Source organism: Procambarus clarkii, chromosome 4, assembly GCF_040958095.1.
Source record: "Procambarus clarkii isolate CNS0578487 chromosome 4, FALCON_Pclarkii_2.0, whole genome shotgun sequence".
Classification (NCBI taxonomy): Eukaryota; Metazoa; Arthropoda; class Malacostraca; order Decapoda; family Cambaridae; genus Procambarus; species Procambarus clarkii.
The window spans coordinates 25,216,409-25,239,897 of record NC_091153.1 but is presented as its reverse complement, the minus strand read 5'-3'; the positions used below and the strand labels follow the sequence as shown (position 1 = coordinate 25,239,897).

Genomic DNA, 23,489 nt, shown 5'->3' with positions numbered 1-23,489 from the left:
TCTAGCCAGTCTGCGATCTATCCCTGTGCCCACGACGTTTGAAACTTTGCTGCCTTGGCTGCTGTTTTTGGCAACATGTCTTGGGTTGACATTCGGGCATGGGGTTTTTGGAGGTTGAACAGGGTCCTGGCCGCTCATTACCTGGTCAGTGTCCCTCCGCCTGGTAGGGCCTGTGTTGCATTTGGTTGGCGGTTGCAACCAGTTGTCTCGACTTCATGTTGAGGTGCGAGGAACTACCGCCTCCCGGGATAAGTCCCTGTGTTTTCTTGTCTTTGGGGAATTAGCTCCAGGGAGCTGACAAGGCTTCCCCTAGAAAACCAGCGTTAAGTGTAATGAAACCCCATTTTCTGAGTGAGACCCGGAGGCTCCCGCGTCATCCCTTCCTCCCTCCGGTCGGTGGTGTTTTCGCGTGTTTTGACATTCAGCCTAAGAATTGCCAATTGGATGACCGGCCTGGAGGGTCTGGGGCTCCCCCTTTCCCTTCCTGGGGAGCAGTGGTTTTGGGAAGTTCTGTCCACTCGTTTGGCTTTGGTAGCAATAGTTTCACCAGAATAGGGGGTTTGTTTTGGGACGCCTACCTTTCTGGGTGCTTGACCCAGTCGATGGCAGACATAGAATGCTCTCAACCACAGGGGTTTCTATAGGTCATTGCTCCTTGTGCCCCTCTGAGAGGGGGGGGGCTGGTTCTGGCTCGTTGTCCCTGGCAGGCAAGAACTTCATGCACATTGACTGATGTCACAAAATTATACCTATCCATTCAGCCCGGATAGCTCTGGGGAGCCTCCGAGTCTCACCCAAAAAAGGGCGTTTCATTACAGTCAATGCTGATTTTATGTTCAAAAACAAAAAAGCACAAAAACAATGAAATTCTTTACAAGCGTGATCGTCACTAAGCGGGTGGCTCTGGTAAACTGAGGCGGGGTCGCCTGTGCCACCAGGAACCATGCACTCGGTCGACCCATACGTATATGAAGTAGCTAGTAGCTAGTCAATGCAAAGGTTGTAAGTTGAGTCACATTTTTCGATGAAATTGGGGTCGTAACTCAAAAAAATTGTGAGTAGGAGCAGCCGTAAGTCAAGGTGCCACTGTATTATCAGAAATGGCCAACAAGGCAGCATTCTTGCAAATATCATAAGCATGAGGAGAGGTAGGCTGGCTAGCTTCAATGGCACTGCAGACAACCTGAGAAACAAGAGTTCTGGAACAAGAAACCAGAGAAACTGGATCAACCCGCAACGAATCCACCAAAATGGAACCCGAGGCTCGAAGGTAGCTGCATAAAGACACCACCGGACAAAGCGCATGATGCACCCTCTGGCTGAACCAAACCAGCTTCCACAACCAAAGGAGCCCTCCAGAAGTCTGCCATCTCATTCTTTGCCAGAAAAGAAGGAGCAGGCTGCCATCAAACAAAATAACCTCTAGGACCAAAAGAACAAAATCCCTGGCACCGGAGGAGAGCATGAGGCTCCCCCACCCGACAATCAGAATCTAAGGAAATAAAAAACAAGGCCTTCCAAAAACAATCCCAGACCGAAGGGGCCACAGTAAACCAAAGGGAAGAAAAAAAAAGTAAGAACCAAGTCCAAAGACCAGGCAGGCCAGAGGTGAAACAGAGCACGAGAAAGTTTGCAAAACGGGTCTAAAGTAACGTTTACCTTGAACGCAAGCAGAAGCAGCATGCCAATGGCACAATAAGAAGAGACAGTATTAGGCATTAGATGCCTATTGAGGAAAAGCCAAGAAAGCAAAGACAGAACAACATCATGGGCTGAAACAGAAGGGAGAGAAAATTATGAAAAGACCGCCAAGGAACATCATTCTGTTGCTGAGAAGAAGACCGCAGGTGAAACACCATCAAATCAGCCACCTGATCACCATACAAAAGGCAATAAAGGCGCTTCAAAAACTCCAGACATGAAAAGCGGAAGAGAAGGTTGAACCAGCAAGGTACATCATCCGCCTGACCCTCTGAAAGAGGCAGAGCTGCGAAAAGAAGCCCGGGTTCAGACACTGAGCAAGCAGTGCCTGAAACCAAAGCTAGGCCAGCCACCAAGGAGCCAGAAGAATCACTCTCCCCTTGTATGACTCCAGCCATGCCAGCACCCGGAGCAACAACCAGACCAGGCTAAAGAGGTAAATGTATCACCACCTCGAAAAATCCAGCGGAATGGCATCCAGCTGAAAGGCATCTACCGTGAAGTCCTCGCAGTCGGGGAATGGCGCCATGTGAAGAGGCAGACACCAAGACCATGCTGTCGCAAAGAAGTCAACGTCCAGGTGCCCGAAAGTTTCGAAAGTTTGGCAAAGCCAGAGAAATGAATCGGCATCGATGGTCCATTCCTTGGAAATAGGAAGGAAGAGAGACAGACCATCGGCTAAAATGTTGGACACTCCCTGAACATGAAAGGCACAGAGATGTAAACCCCTAGGACTCGGCACAAGAGCTAACTGAAGCGACCAGCCCCATAGAGCCGCAGAACGAAGAGAGACCCCCAATCCAGTTGAGATAATGAACCACAGGGAAATAGTCCGAATGGAGCCAGATCACAGAGACCTGAGGAATCCCAACTCTCCACAGCACCTGCCACACAGCCGCAAACTCCCGCACTGTGCTGTGAGCTCGATGAAGAGAATGCCAACGACCTGGGCCGGACTGGTGAGCACTGGTCACAAAGCCCCAGCCTACAGCCGAGGTGTCCATGAACACGTTGATTGAAATAGGAGGAAGGTGCCACTAAATCTCAAAAAACCTAAGAGGCTGCCAGTGATGCAGCAACCCGCGAAGAAACACTAGGACCCGAACCGAGCGATCGTGTGAGTGGAGAGAGGGGCTGCCCCGAAGATACCAGAACAGCATCCGGAACCAAACCCTGCCCAACGGGTAAACCGGAAGAAGAAAGTTCAGACTCCCACACAGCTGCTCCAGCATCCATTGAGCATCTGTGGTTCCCCTCAACAGTATCCCGGGTTCTCCCTCACCAGCAGTAGATAGGCGGGACTGCGGCTGAAGCAAGGTTACAGGAGGCAGGAGAAGTGAAGCCAACCAAGAATCCAAAATCAGGACCAACCAGGTCCAAACCTATAGTGGAACCAACAAGGACTTCCTCCAGTTCACCAGGAACTCAAACCTAGTAAGCTGGGGAAGATCCAGATTCCCGGCTAGCAGACTAGCAGACCGGCTGGGAGCCCAAACCAGTCGTCAAGGAAGGTCAAAACTTAGTCCTAACAAATGAAGATAGGCCACCACGACCCGAATCAAGCACGTAAATATGCGTGATACCAGATTTAGCCCGAGGATTCAGGAAAAGCCCAAAAGCAGTAAGCCTGTCATCCCACGACAAAACCTAACTAATCCTTAAACACCGAATGAATAGGAACATGCAAATAGGTGTCCTTGAGGTTCAGAGAGGTCATCCAAGCACCTGGCTCAAGTACGAAACAGACCTGGGACAAAGTACTCTTCCGAAATGATGGGCAGGAAATCAACCAGTTCATACAGGATAGATTCAGAATGTACTGGAGATTTGCACAATCCCTTAATGGAGAAAGGCGGGACACCCACCAGAGACACGAGGTCGTTTTGACCAAGCCCAGACGCACCCACTCCATTTTGACTCAACAGAGGGAAGGAGAAGAGGTCTTTCCCATCAGCCCTGAACCCCCCAAAGAAGTAAAGACTGCCCAACTCCACCACAGGCCTCATGACGTGACCCGAAATGCTCACAAATCTTGGGACCAAAGCATGGGCAAAGAGAGCCAGCCTTTTCCCCCACGCCCTGTGAAAGGTGTAACCCGCAAAATGGCCCATGGAAACCCCAAGAACCAGCTTTCCAAACAGAGCAAGCATGGCACCTCCCAGTTAAAGAATCTGGGGGGGGGGGGGGGGGGCACAACAGCTCCAGCTGCCGGCACCACAAAGCACCCACCTCGACCAAGAACAGGCGAAACCCTGGCTCGACCCCGCTTAGAGGACTGATGAAACCGGCCTCCCCAGAAAACAGAACAAGTCGGAGACCAGACAACAACTTACAAGAGCCGCTGACCAAAACTGAGCAACCTCAGGAAAAATCAGAGGACAAAAAGGGGAAGCTGAAAGAAGAGCCAGGGCCCATGCTGAATCCAAAGCATGAGCCAGTACAGCTTGCCAACATGAGGTTAAAAACAAAGAAACCATCTCCCAGAGTATCGGAGCAAACTGCTTAACCACTGCACTGCGCAACGTGCCTGGAGGCGCTCGACGGGTGGTGCGCAACACGCCTCAGGGATCTTATAGGTACAGTGTATAGCGTATGATTCAGAACTCCTGTGGCTGCATGGGGTTCACATCAGCTTCATCAGGGCTCTTATAAAACAGATGCCATTTAAAAAAAAAATCGTGGGCAACATTCCCGGGTGTGAGAACCTTAGTACTGAGGGTTTTAGAGCCAGGGTTTCGCCTGTTGTTGGTCGAGGTGGGTGCTTTGTGGTGCCGCCAGCTGAAGCTGTTGTGCCCCCCCCCTCCCAGATTCTTCAACTGGGAGGTGCCATGCTTGCTCTGTTTGGAAAGCTGGTTCTTGGGGTTTCCATGGGCCATTTTGCGGGTTACACCTTTGACAGGGCGTTGGGGAAAAGGCTGGCTCTCTTTGCCCATGCTTTGGTCCCAAGATTTGTGAGCATTTCAGGTCACATCATGAGGCCTGTGGTGGAGTTGGGCAGTCTTTACTCCTTTGGGGGGTTCGGGGCTGATGGGAAAGACCTCTTCTCCTTCCCTCTGTCGAGTCAAAATTGAGTGGGTGCGTCTGGGCTTGGTCAAAACGACCTCGTCTCTCTGGTGGGTGTCCCGCCTTTCTCCATTAAGGGATTGTGCAAATCTCCAGTACATTCTGAATCTGTCCTGTCTGAACTGGTTGATTTCCTGCCCATCATTTCGGAAGAGCACTTTGTCCCAGGTCTGTTTCGTACTTGAGCCAGGTGCCTGGATGACCTCTCTGAACCTCAAGGACACCTATTTGCATGTACCTATTCATTCGGTGTTTAGGGATTAGTTAGGTTTTGTCGTGGGATGACAGACTTACTGCTTTTGGGCTTTTCCTGAATCCTCGGGCTAAATCTGGTATCACACATATTTACGTGCTTGATTCGGGTCGTGGTGGCCGATCTTCATTTGTTAGGACTAAGTTCTGACCTACCTTGACAACTGGTTTGAGCTCCCAGCCGGCCTGCTAGTCTGCTAGCCAAGAATCTGGATCTTCCCCAGCTTACTAGGTTTGAGTTCCTGGTGAACTGAAGGAAGTCCTTGTTGGTTCCACTATAGGTTTGGACCTGGTTGGACCTGATTTGGGATTCTTGGTTGGCTTCGCTTCTCCTGCCTCCTGTAACCTTGCTTCAGCCACAGTCCCGCTGTCTATTGTTGGTGAGGGGGAACCCGGGATACTGTTGAGGGGAACCACAGATGCTCAGTAGATGCTTGAGCAGCTGTGTGGGAGTCTGAACTTTCTTCTTCTGGTTTACCCGTTGGGCAGGGTTTGGTTCCGGATGCTGTTCTGGTATCTTCGGGGCAGCCCCTCTCTCCACTCACACGATCACTCGGTTCGGGTCCTAGTGTTTCTTCGCAGGTTACTGCATCACTGGCTGCCTCTTAGGTTTTTTGAGATTCGGTGGCACCTTCCTCCTATTTCAATCAACATGTTCATGGACATCTCGGCTGTAGGCTGGGGCTTTGTGACCAGTGCTCACCAGTCCGGCCCGTGTCGTTGGCATTCTCTTCATCGAGCTCACAGCACAGTGCGGGAGTTTGCGGCTGTGTGGCAGGAACTGTGGAGAGTTGGGATTCCTCAGGGCTCTGTGATCTGGCTCCATTCGAACTATTTCCCTGTGGTTCATTGTCTCAACTGGGTTGGGGTCTCTCTTCGTTCTGTGGCTCCGTGGGGCTGGTCGCTTCGGTTAGCTCTTGTGCCGAGTCCTAGGGGTTTACATCTCTGTGCCTTTCATGTTCAGGGAGTGCCCAACATTTTGGCCGATGGTCTGTCTCTCTTCCTTCCTATTTCCAAGGAATGGACCATCGATGCCGATTCCTTTCTCTGGCTTTGCCAAACTTTCGAAACTTTCGGGCACCTGGACGTTGACTTCTTTGCGACAGCATGGTCTTGGTGTCTGCCTCTTCACATGGCGCCATTCCCCGACTGCGAGGACTTCACGGTAGATGCCTTTCAGCTGGATGCCATTCCGCTAGATTTTTCGAGGTGGTGATACATTTACCTCTTTAGCCTGGTCTGGTTGTTGCTCCGGGTGCTGGCATGGCTGGAGTCATACAAGGGGAGAGTGATTCTTCTGGCTCCTTGGTGGCTGGCCTAGCTTTGGTTTCAGGCACTGCTTGCTCAGTGTCTGAACCCGGGCTTCTTTTCGCAGCTCTGCCTCTTTCAGAGGGTCAGGCGGATGATGTACCTTGCTGGTTCAACCTTCTCTTCCGCTTTTCATGTCTGGACTTTTTGAAGCGCCTTTATTGCCTTTTGTATGGTGATCAGGTGGCTGGTTTGATGGTGTTTCACCTGCGGTCTTCTTCTCAGCAACAGAATGAGGTTTCTTGGCGGTCTTTTCATAATTTTCTCTCCCTTCTGTTTCAGCCCATGATGTTGTTCTGTCTTTGCTTTCTTGGTTTTTCCTCAATAGGCATCTACTGCCAAATACTGTCTCTTCTTATCGTGCCATTGGCGAGCCGCTTCTGCTTGCGTTCAAGGTAAACGTTACTTCGGACCCGTTTTGCAAACTTTCTCGTGCTTTGTTTCACCTCTGGCCTGCCTGGTCTTTGGACTGGGTTCTTACTTTTTTTTTCTTCCCTTTGGTTTACTGTGGCCCCTTCGGTCTGGGATTGTTTTTGGAAGGCCTTGTTTTTTATTTCCTTAGCTTCTGATTGTCGGGTGGGGGAGCCTCATGCTCTCCTCCGGTGCCAGGGATTTTGTTCTTTTGGTCCTAGGTGTTATTTTGTTTGATGGCAGCCTGCTCCTTCTTTTCTGGCAAAGAATGAGATGGCAGACTTCTGGAGGGCTCCTTTGGTTGTGGAAGCTGGTTTGGTTCAGCCAGAGGGTGCATCATGCGCTTTGTCCGGTGGTGTCTTTATGCAGCTACCTTCGAGCCTCGGGTTCCATTTTGGTGGATTCGTTGCGGGTTAATCCAGTTTCTCTGGTTTCATGTTCCAGAACTCTTGTTTCTCAGGTTGTCTGCAGTGCCATTGAAGCTAGCCAGCCTACCTATCCTCATGCTTATGATATTTGCAATAATGCTGCCTTGTTGGCCATTTCTGATAATGCAGTAGCACCTTGACTTACGGCTGCTCCTACTTACAGATTTTTTGAGTTACGACCCCAATTTCATCGAAAAATGTGACTCAACTTACAACCTTTGCATTAACTAGCTACTAGCTACTTCATATACGTATGGGTTGACCGAGTGCATGGTTCCTGGTGGCACAGGCGACCCCGCCTCAGTTTACCAGAGCCACCCGCTTAGTGACGATCATGCTTGTAAAGAATTTTATTGCTTTTGTGCTTTTTTGTTTTTGAACATAAAACCAGCATCGATTGTAATGAAACGCCCTTTTTTGGGTGAGACTCGGAGGCTCCCCAGAGCTATCCGGGCTGAATGGATAGGTATAATTTTGTGACATCAGTCAATGTGCATGAAGTTCTTGCCTGCCAGGGACCACGAGCCAGAACCAGCCCCCCCCCTCTCAGAGGGGCACAAGGAGCAATGACCTATAGAAACCCCTGTGGTTGAGAGCATTCTATGTCTGCCATCGACTGGGTCAAGCACCCAGAAAGGTAGGCGTCCCAAAACAAACCCCCTATTCTGGTGAAACTATTGCTACCAAAGCCAAACGAGTGGACAGAACTTCCCAAAACCACTGCTCCCCAGGAAGGGAAAGGGGGAGCCCCAGACCCCCCAGGCCGGTCATCCAATTGGCAATTCTTAGGCTGAATGTCAAAACACGCGAAAACACCACCGACCGGAGGGAGGAAGGGATGACGCGGGAGCCTCCGGGTCTCACTCAGAAAATGGGGTTTCATTACACTTAACGCTGGTTTTCTAGGGGAAGCCTTGTCAGCTCCCTGGAGCTAATTCCCCAAAGACAAGAAAACACAGGGACTTATCCCGGGAGGCGGTAGTTCCTCGCACCTCAACATGAAGTCGAGACAACTGGTTGCAACCGCCAACCAAATGCAACGCAGGCCCTACCAGGCCGAGGGACACTGACCAGGTAATGAGCGGCCAGGACCCTTTTCAACCTCCAAAAACCCCACGCCCGAATGTCAACCCAAGACATGTTGCCAAAAACGGCAGCCAAGGCAGCAAACTTTCAAACGTCGTGGGCACAGGGATAGACCGCAGGCTGGCTAGACTTAATAACACTGCGGACAACCTGAGAGACCAGAGCTCGGGAACAGGAAAGGAGGGAAACCGGGTCAACCCAAAGTGACCACTGGCCACCGAAGCTGTGGCGCACAAATAACGGCGGAGAGCTGCAACCGGACACAGCACATGATGCACCCTCGGCCTGACCAACCAAGCATCGACAACCCAAGGGCCCCTCCGGAAAGCAGCAGTCTTATTCTTAGCCAGAAAAGAAGGAGTCGGCTGCAACCAAACAAACCTACCATCAGGACCGAAGGAGCATAAACCTCTGCGCCGGAGGAGAACATGAAGCTTCCCGACCTGGCCCCCAGAGGCTAATGCCAACAGGAAAACAACCTTAGAAAATCTTGGGAGCAGGCGTGAGTGAACAGAGCGAGCCTCCCCCAGCCTTCACCCCGTTAATGGGACGAACCGCAAAAGGGCCAATGAACTTTACGAGAACCTAAGCGGCGCACAGGGTGATCCCTGCGCTGACCAGAAAAAGATGGAACCGGAGGCAACGCCTGCCCCAAATCTGGTACCACTGCCCTACCACGACGGGAAGTACCCCAAGCCCTGGTACGACCCTTCCGGGGCAGCCCCCCCACGAGCCCCCCCCGGAGAACTAACATAGCCGGACATAGGACAGCAACTAACCGAAGCCGCCTGAAGATACTGCACCTCAGCAGACTCTGCAAACAGCAGAGGACAAAAAAGGCAAAGACAATCGAAGAGCCAGGGCTCAAGCAAATTCTAAAGAAGAAGCAAGCACCGCCTGCCAACATGTGAGTCGAGAAGCAAAAAAAACGGAAAACCACATCCTGCAGAAGTGGCACGAACAGCCTCAACAATGTAGATGAAGACCGCACCACCAAGGGCAACGCACCAGACTCAGAGGCAGCCCCAAGCGCCTCCACATCCAACTCAAGCCAATCTGAGGACAGCTCGAGGAGGGAGAAGAAATGCAGGACCAAAGCCAGCAGGTCACGTGTATGCAAATAATCTTTGACCAAGGCAGCCAGGAAGGGAGGGAGAGAGGGAACCTGCACATGAAGCTGGATCACACAAACATTCCGCAGAAGGGCAGGAGCAAACAAACAAACATTAAGGTGCTCCAAGTTGCCCCCCAGGAAAACCTGCAAGGCTGTCTGAGCCACCCTCCAATTAAGCGCACGGGACCAACAGAACGTGTGCCAAGCCTCCAAAGAGAAGAGCGGGCAGTTGGGTCCGGAGGGCTCCTCCGGACCCAGGCTGAGCCCAGACCTGGTCTGCCAACCAGGACGACTCAGGAACTTCATAACGAACCCAGTACGAACACGAAGAACCGTACATGAAGGAAGGCAGATACATCATGAAAGCATAATCTGGGTCGCACAGGAGGTAAGCCACAAGGGCTTCCCGCAAATGCCTCCACCGCAACCCCAGAAGGGAACTCTCCCGAGACCGCCTGAGTCTCAACACCAACTAGATCCTGCCCCGACTCCGAAACCCTCAGACGCTTCGGAGCCGGAAGCAAGGTGGGAGGAACTGGATGCACAGCAGAAGGGGAAGGACTAGGAGGGGTGGATGGAACCAGAGCCGAAGTGACTCCCACCCCCAACTCCGGGTCCTTATAACCAAAACGAGGCAGTCTCGGGGTATCCGAGGCTGCAGCCAGCCTAGCGCTTTGCAGCAACCTAAACCTAACATGCAATGCAGCAGCTGCCTGCACCCTCATATCATGTTCAGTAACTTGGGTGAACTAGAGCACGTACAGACTACAAACGTCGTACGACTGTGGGTCAAAAGAATCACCGACCCAACAGGCAGCATGGCGGAGGCACAACTGGTGAGTGTCGCCCTGAGACAATGGGACAGAGCAACCTTCAAACTCGCAAGAAGCGAGAGGGGACTCAAGGATCACATCCATTGGACCACGGAGCCCCTGTTGGGTTTCTCAGGGCACTTAGCCTTCTTAACATGCTAAGGGAAGCCCAGGCAGGGTACTGCTAACCGGCACCCAAAACTACCAAACAAACTTCTAAAAGCTGAACCCCTGGGACGTGTCCACTCACGGGGGCCTAGCAGGGGAATACCACCAACACACAGAAGAAAACCCACACCAACCCAAACAACAGAGAGCGGGAGTACAAAGCAGACCCCCCATCAGGCAGGAACAAACAAAAACAAAAGAAAAACACCGCAAGAGGACAACGTACCCAGGCGGAACAGAGCCGGTCACTATAATAAGTGATAACTGACTAAGCAGTACCCCATGTCCCTACCAGTGACAAAAACTACCTCCTACCCAGAAACAAGAGTAACAAACCCCCAGCAGACCCCAAGGGTGGCCAAGTACCGAGCAGTAAAAGACACAGCGGAGGTAGATCCCAAGGAGACTTGCGGAAAGAGGCTCCAAGCTCCAAGGGTAGTACCTGCTGGGCACCTAGGGAAGGGAACCCTAGGTGCATGCAGCCCAAGTACTGTGGAATAATTCTCCTGGCTCACACACCATCTGTAGAGACAGCCCACACCACAAGGCACAGAACTAAATAAAAAAAAACAGGAGCCAGAGGCACATGACTTCTCCAGTATCGCATCAGCCAAGAACTGCTGGTTGGATCACTGATGCAGGGGGTCTGGAGCTCCCCCTTCCCCTTCCCGGGAATATCTTGAGGTTATCTTGAGATGATTTCGGGGCTTTTTAGTGTCCCCGCGGCCCGGTCCTCGACCAGGCCTCTACCCCCCAGGAAGCAGCCCATGACAGCTAACACCCAGGTACCTATTTTACTGCTAGGTAACAGGGGCATAGGATGAAAGAAACTCTGCCCATTATTTCTCGCCAGTGCCCGGGATTGAACCCGGGACCACAGGATCACAAGTCCAGTGTGCTGTCCGCTCGGCCGACCGGCTCTCGGCCGGAAGGTGGGGAATTGCACAGACAGCGGCGCGGCAACGTGACTAGCGTCATGCTAGTTTGCTAATTTTCATTTGGGGAGTTCTGTCCACGTGTTCGGCTTTCAGTAGCAATAGTTTCACAAGAATAGGGAGGGTTTGTTTTGGGATGCCTACCTTTTTGGATGTCAGACCAGGTCGATGGCAGACATAGAATGCTCTCAACCACAGGGGAATTTCTATAGGCCATTGCTCCTCGTGCATCTCTGAGGGGGCCTGGTTCTGGCTTGTGGTCCCCAGTAGGTAAGAACTCCATGCACATTGACTGATGCAAGAAAGTTATACATATCCATTCAGCCTGGATGGCTCCGGGAAGCGGACAGGGCACCCCCCAGAAAAGTTATTATTATATATCACGCCATGGGTCCCAAGAAAGTTAGTGGTACGGTTTAACCTAAGAAAACACTTGTGAGGAGGACCATAGATGGAAAACAAGAGATCACTCCAAAACATGAATATTGTGTGCGAGTTGTTGATCTAGCTAGGCAGTCCAACAATCTATGTCAACAATATCCACAGTACTTGCTAAGAAAAAACCAGCGTTGAATGTAATGAAACACCATTTTCTGGGTGATACCTAGAGGCTTCCCGAAGCTATCCAGGCTAACAGGTATATTATTAGACTTTGGGAAGAACAGCTAGAAAATGCAAACCTGAACCAGTGCCTGAAAAAAATAAGCTCAGTAGCACTAGTAATATGTTCAAACCGCATACCCCTAAGAAAAAAACCAGCGTTGAATGTAATGAAACGCCATTTTCTGGGTGAGACCCGGAGGCTCCCCGGAGCTTTACCGGCTGATATGCTAATGTCAGACTTTGGCATCAGTCATGTGTATGGAGTTCTAGGCCTACCGGGGACCACGAGCCAGAACCTGGCCCCCTCAGAGAGGCAAGGGGAGCAATGGCCTATAGAAACCCCCGTGTGGTTGGAAGCATTCTATGTCTGCCATCGACCGGGTCAAGCATCCAGAAAGGTAAGCATTCCAAAACAAACCCCTATTCTGGTGAAAATTGCTACCTAAGCCGAACTAGTGAATAGAACTCTTCAACAGGAAACAAGGAAACTAGTATGACGTCATACGTCACCGCGCCGCTGTCTGCGCAGCTCCCCCCTCCCCGGGAGGGGGAAGGGGGAGCCCCAGACCTCCCACGCCGGCTATCCACCCATCAGTTCTTCGGCTGATGCTATAGGCAATGGTTATGTGCTCCGGCTCCAGTGGTTGTTCAGCACTGTACCTAGAGTGTGGTGTCTGTTTTCTAGGTGGTGCGTGAGCCGGGAGTGATTCTTCAGTACTCGGGCTGCATGCGCCTAGGGTTCCCTTCCCTAGGTGCCCTGTAAGTACTGCCCTTGGGGCTTGGGGCCACCTTCCACAAGTTCCTTGGGTCCTGCCCCTGCTTGGCCGTTTACTGCTTGGTTTTCGGCCGCTCTTTGTGTGCTCGGGTGTTCTGTCTCCCTTGTTCGCCTTAGAGTAAGGGGCAGTGTTTGCACTGGTGGGGCGCGGGGTACTGTGCAGCTTGTCTTTACCAATCATGGCGGCCGGCTCTGTTCCGCTTGGGTACGCTGTCCTCTTGCGGGGTTTTCTTTTTCTTTTGTTTATATACCTGGTGGGGGGGTCTGCCTTCGTTCTTGCCCCTTGTGTCCCTTGTGTTCTGAGTATTTCTGGTGGTACCCCCTGCTAGGTCCCCGTGAGTGTACACGTCCCTGGGGTTCAGCTCTTAGAAAGTTGTTTGGTAGCATGGGTGCCGGTTAGCAGTACCCTGCCTGGGATTACCTGAGCGCGAGTCCTCTTAAAGTAAACGCTCGGGACCCTGGGAAACCCCTGGGGGCGCGCGGGTCCGATGGATGTGACCCCAGAGCCCCCCCCCTCGCTTCCAGCGAGTTTGAGGGTTGCTCTCACCTTTTGTCTCTGGGTGACTCTCTGTTTTGCCTCCGTCTGCTGCCTGTGGGGTCGGTGACACCTTCGACCCGGTGTCCTGCGAGTTTGGTTGCTCGTTGTGGCTCGGTTACCCAGTTGTGCTAACAAAGCGGGTGCGGGCAGCAGGGGCGTTGCACTTGAGCCTTGGTGGTGGCAACGTTCTCGTGGTTTCCTCCCCGGGAGCCCCGGGGCTGCCCCGTTGTAGTTCGTTTTGGGACTTGGGGGTGTTGGTTGCTTCGGTTCCATCCACGCCCCCTTGTCTTTCCCCTGGTTCACCCTTCCTGCCTGCATCCGGTTCCTTACCGTCTGTAGGTTCAGGGTGGGGTGTTTGGTGGTGTTGAGACTCGGGCAGTCTCGGGGAATTCCCCTTCCGGGGTAGTGACGGGGGCATTTGGGCCTGTTCCTCCAGCCGTGTTGTATGAGTCTGCCAGTGGGCTCCCTTCCTTAGTGTTTTCACGGCTGCCCCGGTTTTCTGGTACGGCCGGGGCTTTGGGGGAACGGCTCGGCCCCGGGGCCTGTCGTGTAGGTTCCCGGGGCTGGGGAGGGGCTGACTTGGGGGGCCTTGGCCCCGTTAGACCCCGTGGGGGTTTTTATCCCCCTCTAGGCGGGGCTTGTGGTTACGCGGAGTGGGGTCTTTCCTCCCCACTCGCCGTACGTGCTGTTGGACGTCGGCCCCTCCCCGGGCTCGGTTCCTTGGCCTTCAGGAACAGTCACACCAGTGACAGTCACACCAGTGACTGTCCCTTTATCACCCCTTCCTGTCCCCCTCATGTGCATGTCCAACCCATGCTGGAGTCATTCAGGGGACCCTCCTTTTTTAATGTTGTGAGGTGTGGGGGTTGTAGGGTTGGTTCTGTACTCACCTGGTGAGGCTCCTGGCTGTGCTTGCAGGATTTGAGCTCTGGCTCTTGGGTCCCGCCTATCTGGTAGAACTTGCGGGATAGTACCAGTGGAGTGCAGTGGTACTATTGGCACTTTTGGGGAACATTGTATTACCATCAGTGGTCTGTGCTTGTTACACGACCTACTTGCGAGCATAAGCCTTCTTGCTGGTTCGTCCGTGGACTTCCTGGGCGCACTGGCCTGTTTTCGTATGGCAGTTCCGGCCCGTCCTGGTTGTGGGGGTATGTGGGCCGGTGAACTGCTCCTAGCAGCTGCCTGGTGGGCCATCCTCTGGCCGGTCTGGCCTGACCTTGGACCGGGCTTGAGGTGTAAAAGAGCTCCCAGTACCTCATCCAGCAGGTATCGAGCGGGGTTTCTCCGCCGTCGGTCGCCTGGTGCAGGTTTCTGGGCCTGCAGGGTTTTGTCGTGTCTCCGTTGGCCCTATCTGGGGTCTGCCTGCTCCGTTCTCTGCCTTTGCAGAGGGGAGTTGCTATTTACGTGTTGCATGTTGCAGTGGTGCCTGTTGCTGCTGCTGCACGTGTGCATTGGTACCGTGTTTCACGGTGGCGTGTCCTTGTTCCTGTGTCCGGTTGTGGAGTGGCACTTTGCTGCCGTTTTGTGCCTGGGGATTGCGTGGGGTTTTTGTCCCTGCCTGATTGTCCACCCCTGGTTGTTCTCCTGGGTTTTTTTTTTTTGTGCTTCTGCTCTTTCTTCCTGCCTCCTCTGCAGCAGGGATGTTCTGCGTGTGTTCTTAGGCGTTGGTCAGCCTGTGTCCTGTGATGTGCTTCTTTGTCTCGGTCTGTTGCAGTTGTTCGTGCCCCTTGGTTCGGGTCCTGTTCTGGCGGCGACCCTTCCGCCTTCTTTGGTTTTCCTAGCTTGCCCTGCCGGTTGTTGTTTTTTTTTTTTGGGGGGGGGGGGGGGGTTCTTGCGATGTCTCGCGTCGGACCCGTCGTTTCTGAACTCCTGGCGGGCTTGCATGCTTCGGGGAGTTTTTCTGTTCGGCAGACGTTCCATCTCCTTGTGCCGCCTGGGTTTCGGTGGTCGCGCCCGAGATCTTCCCGCGGCTCTGCCTCGGGGGGGCCTTGTCGGGGCTGCTTATGTTCTGCCTCGTGGTCTCGCCTCCGGTTGGTGGTCGGGTGGCTTCGTGGTAGGTGTCCCACCTGCGTGCTTCTCTTGGCGGCAGTATGGGGTATTTTGGCGGTCCTTCCTTTTCCAGTCCCTTCTTAGGTGGTTCCTCTTGTTAGCTTGGTTTACTCTCGGCTTGGTTTTCTAGTGGGGGTTGGGGGCCGTCGTCTTGCCACATACTGTCGCCTCTTTTCGTGCGGCGCAGGCGGAGCCGCTTCAGCTTGCTTTCGGTCTTGGTGTTGCTTCTGCACCGTTAGTCAGCTGTCTTGTGCGTCATTTCACCTCCGGCCTGTTCGTGCGCCGCTTGCACCATCCTGGTCTCTGGTCAGCGTGCTCTGTCTTCTCCTCGGTTGGTAGTGCCCCTTCGGTTCCGGTGTGTTTTTTCGTCGGCTCTTTCCTTTGGGCCTTTGCCTCTGGGGGGTCGGTTCGCTGAGTTTTCTTGCTCCTTCGGTTTTAGCGTTTTGGTTGTTTGATGGCAGCAGTCTCCATCTTTTCTGGCGCGGGGTGGGGCTGCTGCATTCTGGAGGGGTCCAGGGTTTGTTGGTGCTTCGTTGGTCGGGCCGGGGGTGTGTCGTTTTTGTGTTCAGTGGCGGCCCTGCCCTGTTGTTTGCGTGCCACGGCGTTTGGGTCCGGAGCGCGTTTTGCGTTGATCCGGTTCTGTTCTTCCCGGTTCGCGGGTGATGGTGTCCCGGGTGGTCAGCCGTGTTCTTGTGGCTAAGCTGCCTGTGTTCTTCCCTCATGCCTGTGGCGTTCGTGGCTTCGCTGCTCTCGCTGCCGTCTGGGCGACGTGGCCTTGCAGTCTTTCGGGCATGGATTTTTGGTGTTCGTGCAGGGGCCTTGCTCCTCGTGGTTCTCGTGTTGTTCCCGGGATTTTCGGGGCTGTGGCGCCTTGGGTTGGCGTTTGCTGCCGGTTGTCTCGCCTCCTTGGGGGGTGCGTGGTGTCCGCCTCCCGGTTTTGTCCCTTTGACCTTCCTCTGTGGGTAGTTAGCTCCGGGGAGCCGACGGGGCTCCCCCCAGAAAACCAGCGTTGAATGTAATGAAACGCCATTTTCTGGGTGAGACCCGGAGGCTCCCCGGCAACCCTCCCTCCCTTCGGTCGGCGTTTTTCGTGTGTTTTGACATCCAGCCTCAGAACTGATGGGTGGATAGCCGGCGTGGGAGGTCTGGGGCTCCCCCTTCCCCCTCCCGGGGAGGGGGGAGCTGCGCAGACAGCGGCGCGGTGACGTATGACGTCATACTAGTTTCCTTGTTTCCTGTTGAAGAGTTCTATTCACTAGTTCGGCTTAGGTAGCAATTTTCACCAGAATAGGGGTTTGTTTTGGAATGCTTACCTTTCTGGATGCTTGACCCGGTCGATGGCAGACATAGAATGCTTCCAACCACACGGGGGTTTCTATAGGCCATTGCTCCCCTTGCCTCTCTGAGGGGGCCAGGTTCTGGCTCGTGGTCCCCGGTAGGCCTAGAACTCCATACACATGACTGATGCCAAAGTCTGACATTAGCATATCAGCCGGTAAAGCTCCGGGGAGCCGACGGGGCTCCCCCCAGAAAGAGGAAGAGATGCAGATTGGAACGGGAACATCGTTCCCTATATAGGCGAAGAAAACGAATCGCGGAACAACTTGAGAGTCGCACCCTATCTCAAGAACGGTGAAGAAGGTTAGGTAGAGAAATAGAAACAATTGAACGTAAGCTACAAGAATCATACAAAACCCAGGAGAGGCAAAGAGAGCAAAAGGCCATCAGTGAAATAGAGAGAAATCTGAAATATTTTTTCTCCTATGCAAAATCAAGATAAAAAACCACATCTAGTATCGGGCCCCTGCGAAAGGGAGATGGAACTTTCACCGATGACAACAAAGAAATGAGCGAGTTACTGAGGAAGCAGTACGACTCTGTTTTCAGCGAGCCATTAAATGCACTAAAGATTGATAACCCAAATGAATTTTTCATGGATATGATACCAACATCAAATCATATATCAGACGTCGCCCTATCCCCACTAGATTTTGAAGAAGCCATAAACAGTATGCCTATGCACTCTGCACTAGGCCCAGATTCTTGGAACTCCATATTCATCAAGAACTGCAAAAAACCACTATCGCAGGCCCTTCACATTGTGTGGAGACAAAGCCTAGATACTGGCGTTATCCCTGACATACTAAAAACAGCAGAGATAGCACCACTCCATAAAGGAGGAAATAAGGCAGAGGCAAAAAATTACAGACCGATAGCACTAACATCGCACATCATAAAAATTTTTGAGAGAGTGCTAAGAAGTAAGATCACAAAATACATGGAATCACAGCATCTCCATAACCCCAGACAACATGGTTTCAGAACAGGGCGCTCTTGCCTGTCGCAGTTGCTGGACCACTATGATATAGCATTAGATGCTATGGAAGACAAACAAAACGCTTATGTAATTTACACAGATTTCGCAAAAGCTTTTGATAAATGTGACCATGGTGTTATTGCACATAAAATGCGTTCAAAAGGAATTACCGGGAAAATAGGCAGATGGATCTACAATTTCCTGACTAACAGAACCCAATGTGTAATAGTCAACAAAATAAAATCCAGCCCATCAACCGTGAAGAGCTCAGTCCCTCAGGGTACTGTGCTTGCTTCAGTACTTTTTCTCATCCTCATATCGGACATAGACCAGAACACAACCTATAGCACTGTATCATCCTTTGCAGATGACACTAGGATTTTCATGAGAGTTGGCAACATAGAGGACACGGCAAACCTCCAATCAGATGTAGATCAGGTCTTTCTATGGGCTACAGAAAATAATATGGTGTTTAACAAGGATAAGTTCCAGCTCATGCGCTACGGAGCTACATCACCAAAGGTGAAAACTAGAGGGACTTACCCGGGAGGCGGTCGGTGCTCGCACCTCAACTTGAAGTCGAGACAATAGGCTGCAACTGCCGACCAAAAGCGACACAGGCCCAACTTGGCTCAGGAACATTTATGAGGTAGCGTGCAGCCAGGACCCTGTTCAACTGCCAAAAAACCCTGCACCCGAATGTCAGCTTATGACATGTTACCAAAGACGCAGCCAGCATAGCAAACTTACGAACGTCATGGGCACGGGGATAGACCGCAGGCTGGCCGGACTGAATAACTCTAAGGATGACTTGAGACCCTAGAACAGGGGAAGAAGAGAAACTGGATCAACCCAAAGCGCGTCCCCGGTCACAGAGGCCATGGTGCGCAAATATCGCTGGAGAGCCGCAACCGGGCACAACACATGATGCACCCCCGGCCTGACCAACCAAGCATCAATAACCCAAGGACCCCTTTGGAAAGCAGCAGTCTCATTCTCCGCCAGAAAAAAGGAGACGGCTGCAAACGAACAAACCTATCACAACAACCAAAGAGCAGAAACCCTCGCGCCTGAGGAGAGCATGAAGCTCCCCAACCCGACCCCCAGAGACCAATGCCAAGAAGAAAAAGAGCATTAGAAAAACAAGCGTGAAACTTAGGGACTACAACAAACTGAGGTGAAGATAGATAAGAGAGCATTGTGTCCAAAGACCAGGACAGCTCAGGTAGCACATGAGCCAGCTGGAGGTGAAACAACACCCGAGACAGCTTGCGAAACGGTGCAGGAGTAACATGAAAACAGAAAGCAAGCTGCAGCGGCTCCACCACCGCCGCACGATATGAGGTGACAGTATTCGGCATAAAATGACGGTCCTGAAACAGCCATGAGAGAAAGGACAAAACAACCTTAACAGAAAGTGAAGTACAGCGACGAAGAGACAAAAAGAAACGGAAGGACCACCAGGAAACTTCATACTTCCGCTGAGACGAAGCTTGCAGCTGGGACACCATCAAAGAAGCCACCTTATCACCATACAGATGGTGATAGACTCGAGTCAAAAAGACCAAACGCGAAGACTCGAGTAGAAGATCGAACCAGTCTCGTAACAGACCAGACCAATTTGCTGAAAGAGGTGGAGCTGCTGGAAAACCTCTGGGTTCAGACACCAAGCAAGCAGCATCTGAAACCAAGGCTGGGCCGGCCACCATGGGGCCAAAAGGACTACTCTCCCCTGGTAAGTCTCCAAGCGAGCTAGGACCTGGAGCAACAGCTAAACCGGGGGGAGGGGGGGGGGGGCTGGGAGGGGCTGGGGGGGAAGGGAAGAGGTATAGAAACCCCCCCACCTCGACCAGTCCTGCCAGAAGGCTTCGACCCCGATGGCCTCGCAGTTGGGGAAGGGCGCCATATATACCGGAAGACTCCTCGACCATGCTGACGTGAAGAGGTCCACCTCTGGGTGCTCGAACATTTGGCAGAGCTAACTGAATGAGTCAGTGTCGACCGTCCATTCTGTGGACAGGGGAATGAATTGGGACAGCCCGTCTGACAGGATATTGGACACTCCCCAAACGTGAACAGCCAGGAGAGCCAAGCCCCGAGAACTCAGCAGACGAGTCATCCAAAGTGACCAGCCCCAAAGAGCCAAGGACCGCATCGAACCCTCCCCCCTTGGTTCAGGCAGTGAACCAATGGGGAGCAGTCCAAATGGAGCCGGATCGTCAATCTGCAGGCGACCCGAACCCTCTGAAATGAAAACCACACCACCGCGAACTCCCGCACTGTGCTGTGGGCCCGTCGGAAGGATGAACCCCACCGCCCCAGGCCGCTCTAGTGAGCACTGGTCACAAACCCCCAGCCGAGAGACGACGTGTCTGTGAACACATTGACCGAGGGCTCAGGTAGGCGCCAAGGTAATGAACCACAAAAAACCCAAAGAGGAAGCTGGCGACGTAGTAGCCGACGCAAGGCCTCTGGGGGTAGAACCCAGCGATCGTGAGAGATGCGGACGGGATGTCCCCGAAGGAACAGAACAGCCAACGAAGCCAAACCCGACCCGGCGGATAGACCACCATCGCAATGTTCAGGCCCACACAGACCCTCGAGCAACCACCGCATGACCCGGGAGCCACCCAAAAGCAAGCACATGTGGGACCGCATATGAAGGAAAGACTCCAGAGGGAGAGACAAGTAAGCGGTCCAAGAGTCTCACACAAAACCCAGCCAAGTCCGAACCTGGGAGGGGACCAGATGGGACATACGGAACAAATCAGCCTCTTCCTGTGTAATTCGTTCAATTGAGGACACGCATATGTTTCATTATCTCCGGACTCCCCAATAGATAGTGCGTGTTTTTTAAGAGTTCAGAGATGTAGTTCAATCAGGAAGAACCAACAAAGCTCAAAAATGCAGAATCACAACCTGTGAAGCTGCCAGCAGGCAGAATCCAGTTCTGAATCAGCTGAGGAAACGAACCTGTACCAGTGAACAGAGAATATGAGGTAAACATACCTTCCACATATAACAGAAACTACCTGCCCAGCACATTATGCAAACAAGCTGGCACACAAGACACTACAAAAGCATTGCAAATAAATCATTACAAACACAGTCCAAATTTGCCAGAAGAAGGAAGACATGCAAACCCACCATTAACCACTATATTGCGTGGCCTTAAATGCCCTTCCTTGATCACATATATGTTGAAAATATTGCACAATTATACTTACTTTGGCCACAGGGGTGTCCAGAAAATGGGGTGTGATATCATGGCTTGGTGGACGCCCATGGTGGAGACTCACAGAGGCAGTCGCGCGCTGTATTCAACAAGCACAAGTTGCCACAAATATTTTTATGTTCATTTGTTCTACACAATTACAAATGCATTTCTTTTGTTTTTCTGGCTAATCCTATGTATATTGAACACGTTTACAATATTCAGGCAGTAGAACATCAGTACTGTTCAAAGAAACTGTGTTACATGTATCACAAATGTGTCCACAAACATTGTTCATATTTTCTATATTACATGTTCAATTATTTACATTTACAACTTATTTACACACTGTAGACTATCACAGACTATATACTACACTATCAACACACTTAGTATTGTGCGAGTGTGTGATAGTCACTGAAGCAATCAATGGCACACAAGGAAACTTTGCACTCAACACACCAATTGCAGATGGATCACCGCTTCTGTTACTTACATTGCGTGTTCTTGCAAACAACGCAGGAACGTTTACTCTTTTCACATGTTTGTGTTTGGCATATAACCAAGCTTGTGTACAGCAAGATATTCTTTACACTTGTGTCTATCAGGAACTGTGTGAGGCCTTGTTGCTGGCACCCCACGCTCCACAACACAGCCCTTCACCCAATATTTCCCTGGTAGTTGCGACACTAGAGCAACACTGAATATACAGATTGGTGGTCTCTTGGCAGATTTCATGAGATACTTGTTGAAACAGTTCAGCACTGTAATCTCAACAAGGTGGAAAAACAGTTTCTTGGTTCACTTCAGAGATTTTCTCACACACACTCGACGGCACCAACCATCATGTCACATTTATCTACTAAACGCATATTTACATTGTAGTTAATGACACACTCAGGTTTATACATTTTCACCCTTGCTGCAAAATTCACTTTGCCACTGTCCAACATTGCACTGGTGTAAATAGTTAATATTCACCTCACGTCTGTCCTTCCAGCGCACGGATAACATTTTATCACACTTTCTCAGCTGACATTCACCTACTGCAATATCAATGCCAAACACTGGCATTTTCCTCCTGTGTGTCTTGACAGTGCCACATATGCTGGTGTTGTGGTCAAGGAGGAATCGGGTCAACAAGGGGCTGGTAGTTGTCAGTGTACAGGATAAGCCCCTTGTTCAGCAACGGTTGCATGAGTGTTTCCATGACCGGAGCCGGTTGGCCAAGCGGACAGCACGCTGCACTTGTGATCCTGTGGTCCCGGGTTCGATCCCGGGCGCCGGCGAGAAACAATGGGCAGAGTTTCTTTCACCCTATGCCCCTGTTACCTAGCAGTAAAATAGGTACCTGGGTGTTAGTCAGCTGTCATGAGCTGCTTCCTGGGGGTGGAGGCCTGGTCGAGGACTGAGCCGCGGGGACACTAAAATGCCCCGAAATCTTCTCAAAATAACCTCAAGATGACACTACCTGAGAACCCGTGTAGATCTTGACCTGGTATGACAATGTCTGTACCTCAACACAATATCATAACATGACTCTACCAGTTTTATAGTCACATTGCACGAAGAACTTTAGTCGCAACCTGTGCCGCTTCGATGGTATGTACTTCTTGAATGTCAGTCGTCCATTGAAGAGAACTAGCGATTCATCAATCACGACATTCTGTGCTGGTACAAAACAGTCAATGAACTTTCCTCTCAATTCACTCAATATCTTCTGCACTTTCCACAGTCTGTCATGTATGTCTTCATTTTCATTGTTCTCAAAGTGCAGGCACCTGAGAAGCAACAGGAACCTATTACATGACATGAACCTGTTGAACAAGGGGGTTGGAACAAGGCTATCTTTGTTCCAATAATCCTGGATCACATGTTTTTCTACATACCTCACCATCATTCACAATGGTAAAAACACATACATTTCCTCAATAGTCATGTCTTTCCAATGTATCATTCGAAAGGCAGGAAAAATTCCAGAGGCAATGCGCTGCAAAGCGTATTGGTTCGTCTTTGCAATGAGATGATCCATGAATGGCTGATCGAAATATGCCATAAAATAGTTAATTTCAGCCATATCATCATCAGTACTGTATAGGAAAATAAGGGTATCACATCAGCATTGGTATTATCAAATGCTGAAATTTGTGGGACAAAATTGTCACAATTCTCCCACACAAGTACACCCGTGTTTTTTTTGTTTTGGCACCAACACCAAGGCCTACACCAGCATGAGCATTACCAGCATGGGCCTCAACAACACTGCTCCGTCGTCTTGTGTTAGAACTGCGTATGTCAGGAGATGAGGCTGTTTTGCATTGTATAGGCCTACCACCAACACCTGATGGTGAAGGCTCACTGTCGTCTTTGTCCTCAGGCCACGTGACACTGGCGCATGCCTCGGTGTGTTGCTGGGGCAGCAAATCCCCACCCAGTGACACCATAGCCACTTGCACTTGGTTCATCAGCACTGCTTGTATCTGAAACTATGTCACTAAACACAGAAAATGATTCATCACCTATACTATCACTCAGTAGACTCACCTAAGATGATACAGATGGTGATGGTAAATCCAGTGGTGTTGACCTAGGGCGACGTGGCAGGCTAGGCAAGGTGCGTGTACTGTTCATACTCTCGACATCATCCACCTCAATGTCTGTATCACTAGTGTCAGATGCCTGTGTTAGGTCTTTACCAGGACTGTAGTCTTT

The 23,489-nt window shown here is 51.5% G+C and overlaps 1 protein-coding gene across 1 annotated transcript in view; it reads right to left on the bottom strand.

Moving 5' to 3' along the window:
• Window positions 1-23,489, bottom strand: part of LOC138369763 (coiled-coil domain-containing protein 22-like) — a 121,999-nt gene that overhangs the window by 27,240 nt on the left and 71,270 nt on the right. The window lies entirely within an intron of this gene.